The sequence below is a fragment of the Diaphorina citri genome, unplaced genomic scaffold (genome assembly GCF_000475195.1).
Source record: "Diaphorina citri unplaced genomic scaffold, Diaci psyllid genome assembly version 1.1 scaffold30913, whole genome shotgun sequence".
Lineage (NCBI taxonomy): Eukaryota > Metazoa > Arthropoda > Insecta > Hemiptera > Psyllidae > Diaphorina > Diaphorina citri.
The window spans coordinates 1-5,578 of record NW_007408250.1 but is presented as its reverse complement, the minus strand read 5'-3'; the positions used below and the strand labels follow the sequence as shown (position 1 = coordinate 5,578).

The 5,578-nt window shown below is 43.4% G+C and overlaps 1 long non-coding RNA gene across 1 annotated transcript; it reads left to right on the top strand.

Moving 5' to 3' along the window:
- The first annotated feature begins 1 nt into the window (after nucleotide 1).
- LOC113473431 lies at nucleotides 2–5,554 on the top strand. Its single transcript, XR_003395406.1, has 2 exons — nucleotides 2–108; nucleotides 5,444–5,554. It is a non-coding gene; the product is annotated as an uncharacterized LOC113473431 (long non-coding RNA).
- The last annotated feature ends 24 nt before the right edge of the window (nucleotides 5,555–5,578 follow it).

Here is a 5,578-nt window from a genome sequence, read left to right as displayed (position 1 = left end):
CTCAGAGTCAAATCCCCATCAAGCTGGATCTGAAACATGAGACGGATCATGAACTGTTTGTTGCCACACTCATTATGTGTGGAGTATTCGCGGCACTAATATCCGCAGGTAAGAGATATTTGAATTCCATCATCGACGGAAAAAAAATTGTACTCGTTTCGATTGCAAATATTAAATTTCAACGGGTTACTTTCTGGTGTTCTTGTGTTGATCCAGCACCTAAATGGGAAATATTGTGTCTCTCATCGCCCACCTGATGAGGGACATACTACGGGGTGGGCATGCTACGCCATGGGCGATCTTTATCCTAGACAAATAAGGTTCGTTCTCGAAACAATGGGCTTTCTCCTATCCTGTCCACGGTCTGTCTTTTCTCTTCGATTTCGGTACGATAAGAGACAAGACCTTTATCTTGACCTTCTCTCTCTTTGATTTCGGCACGATAAGGGACAAGACCTTTATCTTGACCTTCTCTCTCTTTGATTTCGGCACGATAAGGGACAAGACCTTTATCTTGACCTTCTCTCTCTTTGATTTCGGCACGATAAGAGACAAGACCTTTATCTTGACCTTCTCTCTCTTTGATTTCGGGACGATAAGGGACAAGACCTTTATCTTGACCTTCTCTCTCTTTGATTTCGGCACGATAAGGGACAAGACCTTTATCTTGACCTTCTCTCTCTTTGATTTCGGCACGATAAGGGACAAGACCTTTATCTTGACCTTCTCTCTCTTTGATTTCGGCACGATAAGGGACAAGACCTTTATCTTGACCTTCTCTCTCTTTGATTTCGGCACGATAAGGGACAAGACCTTTATCTTGACCTTCTCTCTCTTTGATTTCGGCACGATAAGGGACAAGACCTTTATCTTGACCTTCTCTCTCTTTGATTTCGGCACGATAAGGGACAAGACCTTTATCTTGACCTTCTCTCTCTTTGATTTCGGCACGATAAGGGACAAGACCTTTATCTTGACCTTCTCTCTCTTTGATTTCGGCACGATAAGGGACAAGACCTTTATCTTGACCTTCTCTCTCTTTGATTTCGGCACGATAAGGGACAAGACCTTTATCTTGACCTTCTCTCTCTTTGATTTCGGCACGATAAGGGACAAGACCTTTATCTTGACCTTCTCTCTCTTTGATTTCGGCACGATAAGGGACAAGACCTTTATCTTGACCTTCTCTCTCTTTGATTTCGGCACGATAAGGGACAAGACCTTTATCTTGACCTTCTCTCTCTTTGATTTCGGCACGATAAGGGACAAGACCTTTATCTTGACCTTCTCTCTCTTTGATTTCGGCACGATAAGGGACAAGACCTTTATCTTGACCTTCTCTCTCTTTGATTTCGGCACGATAAGGGACAAGACCTTTATCTTGACCTTCTCTCTCTTTGATTTCGGCACGATAAGGGACAAGACCTTTATCTTGACCTTCTCTCTCTTTGATTTCGGCACGATAAGGGACAAGACCTTTATCTTGACCTTCTCTCTCTTTGATTTCGGCACGATAAGGGACAAGACCTTTATCTTGACCTTCTCTCTCTTTGATTTCGGCACGATAAGGGACAAGACCTTTATCTTGACCTTCTCTCTCTTTGATTTCGGCACGATAAGGGACAAGACCTTTATCTTGACCTTCTCTCTCTTTGATTTCGGCACGATAAGGGACAAGACCTTTATCTTGACCTTCTCTCTCTTTGATTTCGGCACGATAAGGGACAAGACCTTTATCTTGACCTTCTCTCTCTTTGATTTCGGCACGATAAGGGACAAGACCTTTATCTTGACCTTCTCTCTCTTTGATTTCGGCACGATAAGGGACAAGACCTTTATCTTGACCTTCTCTCTCTTTGATTTCGGCACGATAAGGGACAAGACCTTTATCTTGACCTTCTCTCTCTTTGATTTCGGCACGATAAGGGACAAGACCTTTATCTTGACCTTCTCTCTCTTTGATTTCGGCACGATAAGGGACAAGACCTTTATCTTGACCTTCTCTCTCTTTGATTTCGGCACGATAAGGGACAAGACCTTTATCTTGACCTTCTCTCTCTTTGATTTCGGCACGATAAGGGACAAGACCTTTATCTTGACCTTCTCTCTCTTTGATTTCGGCACGATAAGGGACAAGACCTTTATCTTGACCTTCTCTCTCTTTGATTTCGGCACGATAAGGGACAAGACCTTTATCTTGACCTTCTCTCTCTTTGATTTCGGCACGATAAGGGACAAGACCTTTATCTTGACCTTCTCTCTCTTTGATTTCGGCACGATAAGGGACAAGACCTTTATCTTGACCTTCTCTCTCTTTGATTTCGGCACGATAAGGGACAAGACCTTTATCTTGACCTTCTCTCTCTTTGATTTCGGCACGATAAGGGACAAGACCTTTATCTTGACCTTCTCTCTCTTTGATTTCGGCACGATAAGGGACAAGACCTTTATCTTGACCTTCTCTCTCTTTGATTTCGGCACGATAAGGGACAAGACCTTTATCTTGACCTTCTCTCTCTTTGATTTCGGCACGATAAGGGACAAGACCTTTATCTTGACCTTCTCTCTCTTTGATTTCGGCACGATAAGGGACAAGACCTTTATCTTGACCTTCTCTCTCTTTGATTTCGGCACGATAAGGGACAAGACCTTTATCTTGACCTTCTCTCTCTTTGATTTCGGCACGATAAGGGACAAGACCTTTATCTTGACCTTCTCTCTCTTTGATTTCGGCACGATAAGGGACAAGACCTTTATCTTGACCTTCTCTCTCTTTGATTTCGGCACGATAAGGGACAAGACCTTTATCTTGACCTTCTCTCTCTTTGATTTCGGCACGATAAGGGACAAGACCTTTATCTTGACCTTCTCTCTCTTTGATTTCGGCACGATAAGGGACAAGACCTTTATCTTGACCTTCTCTCTCTTTGATTTCGGCACGATAAGGGACAAGACCTTTATCTTGACCTTCTCTCTCTTTGATTTCGGCACGATAAGGGACAAGACCTTTATCTTGACCTTCTCTCTCTTTGATTTCGGCACGATAAGGGACAAGACCTTTATCTTGACCTTCTCTCTCTTTGATTTCGGCACGATAAGGGACAAGACCTTTATCTTGACCTTCTCTCTCTTTGATTTCGGCACGATAAGGGACAAGACCTTTATCTTGACCTTCTCTCTCTTTGATTTCGGCACGATAAGGGACAAGACCTTTATCTTGACCTTCTCTCTCTTTGATTTCGGCACGATAAGGGACAAGACCTTTATCTTGACCTTCTCTCTCTTTGATTTCGGCACGATAAGGGACAAGACCTTTATCTTGACCTTCTCTCTCTTTGATTTCGGCACGATAAGGGACAAGACCTTTATCTTGACCTTCTCTCTCTTTGATTTCGGCACGATAAGGGACAAGACCTTTATCTTGACCTTCTCTCTCTTTGATTTCGGCACGATAAGGGACAAGACCTTTATCTTGACCTTCTCTCTCTTTGATTTCGGCACGATAAGGGACAAGACCTTTATCTTGACCTTCTCTCTCTTTGATTTCGGCACGATAAGGGACAAGACCTTTATCTTGACCTTCTCTCTCTTTGATTTCGGCACGATAAGGGACAAGACCTTTATCTTGACCTTCTCTCTCTTTGATTTCGGCACGATAAGGGACAAGACCTTTATCTTGACCTTCTCTCTCTTTGATTTCGGCACGATAAGGGACAAGACCTTTATCTTGACCTTCTCTCTCTTTGATTTCGGCACGATAAGGGACAAGACCTTTATCTTGACCTTCTCTCTCTTTGATTTCGGCACGATAAGGGACAAGACCTTTATCTTGACCTTCTCTCTCTTTGATTTCGGCACGATAAGGGACAAGACCTTTATCTTGACCTTCTCTCTCTTTGATTTCGGCACGATAAGGGACAAGACCTTTATCTTGACCTTCTCTCTCTTTGATTTCGGCACGATAAGGGACAAGACCTTTATCTTGACCTTCTCTCTCTTTGATTTCGGCACGATAAGGGACAAGACCTTTATCTTGACCTTCTCTCTCTTTGATTTCGGCACGATAAGGGACAAGACCTTTATCTTGACCTTCTCTCTCTTTGATTTCGGCACGATAAGGGACAAGACCTTTATCTTGACCTTCTCTCTCTTTGATTTCGGCACGATAAGGGACAAGACCTTTATCTTGACCTTCTCTCTCTTTGATTTCGGCACGATAAGGGACAAGACCTTTATCTTGACCTTCTCTCTCTTTGATTTCGGCACGATAAGGGACAAGACCTTTATCTTGACCTTCTCTCTCTTTGATTTCGGCACGATAAGGGACAAGACCTTTATCTTGACCTTCTCTCTCTTTGATTTCGGCACGATAAGGGACAAGACCTTTATCTTGACCTTCTCTCTCTTTGATTTCGGCACGATAAGGGACAAGACCTTTATCTTGACCTTCTCTCTCTTTGATTTCGGCACGATAAGGGACAAGACCTTTATCTTGACCTTCTCTCTCTTTGATTTCGGCACGATAAGGGACAAGACCTTTATCTTGACCTTCTCTCTCTTTGATTTCGGCACGATAAGGGACAAGACCTTTATCTTGACCTTCTCTCTCTTTGATTTCGGCACGATAAGGGACAAGACCTTTATCTTGACCTTCTCTCTCTTTGATTTCGGCACGATAAGGGACAAGACCTTTATCTTGACCTTCTCTCTCTTTGATTTCGGCACGATAAGGGACAAGACCTTTATCTTGACCTTCTCTCTCTTTGATTTCGGCACGATAAGGGACAAGACCTTTATCTTGACCTTCTCTCTCTTTGATTTCGGCACGATAAGGGACAAGACCTTTATCTTGACCTTCTCTCTCTTTGATTTCGGCACGATAAGGGACAAGACCTTTATCTTGACCTTCTCTCTCTTTGATTTCGGCACGATAAGGGACAAGACCTTTATCTTGACCTTCTCTCTCTTTGATTTCGGCACGATAAGGGACAAGACCTTTATCTTGACCTTCTCTCTCTTTGATTTCGGCACGATAAGGGACAAGACCTTTATCTTGACCTTCTCTCTCTTTGATTTCGGCACGATAAGGGACAAGACCTTTATCTTGACCTTCTCTCTCTTTGATTTCGGCACGATAAGGGACAAGACCTTTATCTTGACCTTCTCTCTCTTTGATTTCGGCACGATAAGGGACAAGACCTTTATCTTGACCTTCTCTCTCTTTGATTTCGGCACGATAAGGGACAAGACCTTTATCTTGACCTTCTCTCTCTTTGATTTCGGCACGATAAGACCTCTGCTGTAACAGGTTCCTCCTCTATTAATCACTCCCTCCCCCCTTTTTTAGGCGCTTTAACTATGTGTTACATGTCTTTCGCGTTATTAATCTCTTAAAAAAAGCTACTTTCTACTTCTCACCAACTCCATATCTCCATGACTTCAGGTGCCGCCTACTACATGGTTCGTCGCAATTCCGTTAGCCGGAAGAAGTTGCACTCTCTCTCCTCCCAAGGTACAGAACCTAGTAAGGACTATCAGGACCTGTGCAGAGCGCGTATGGCCACCAAAGCGTCCCAGG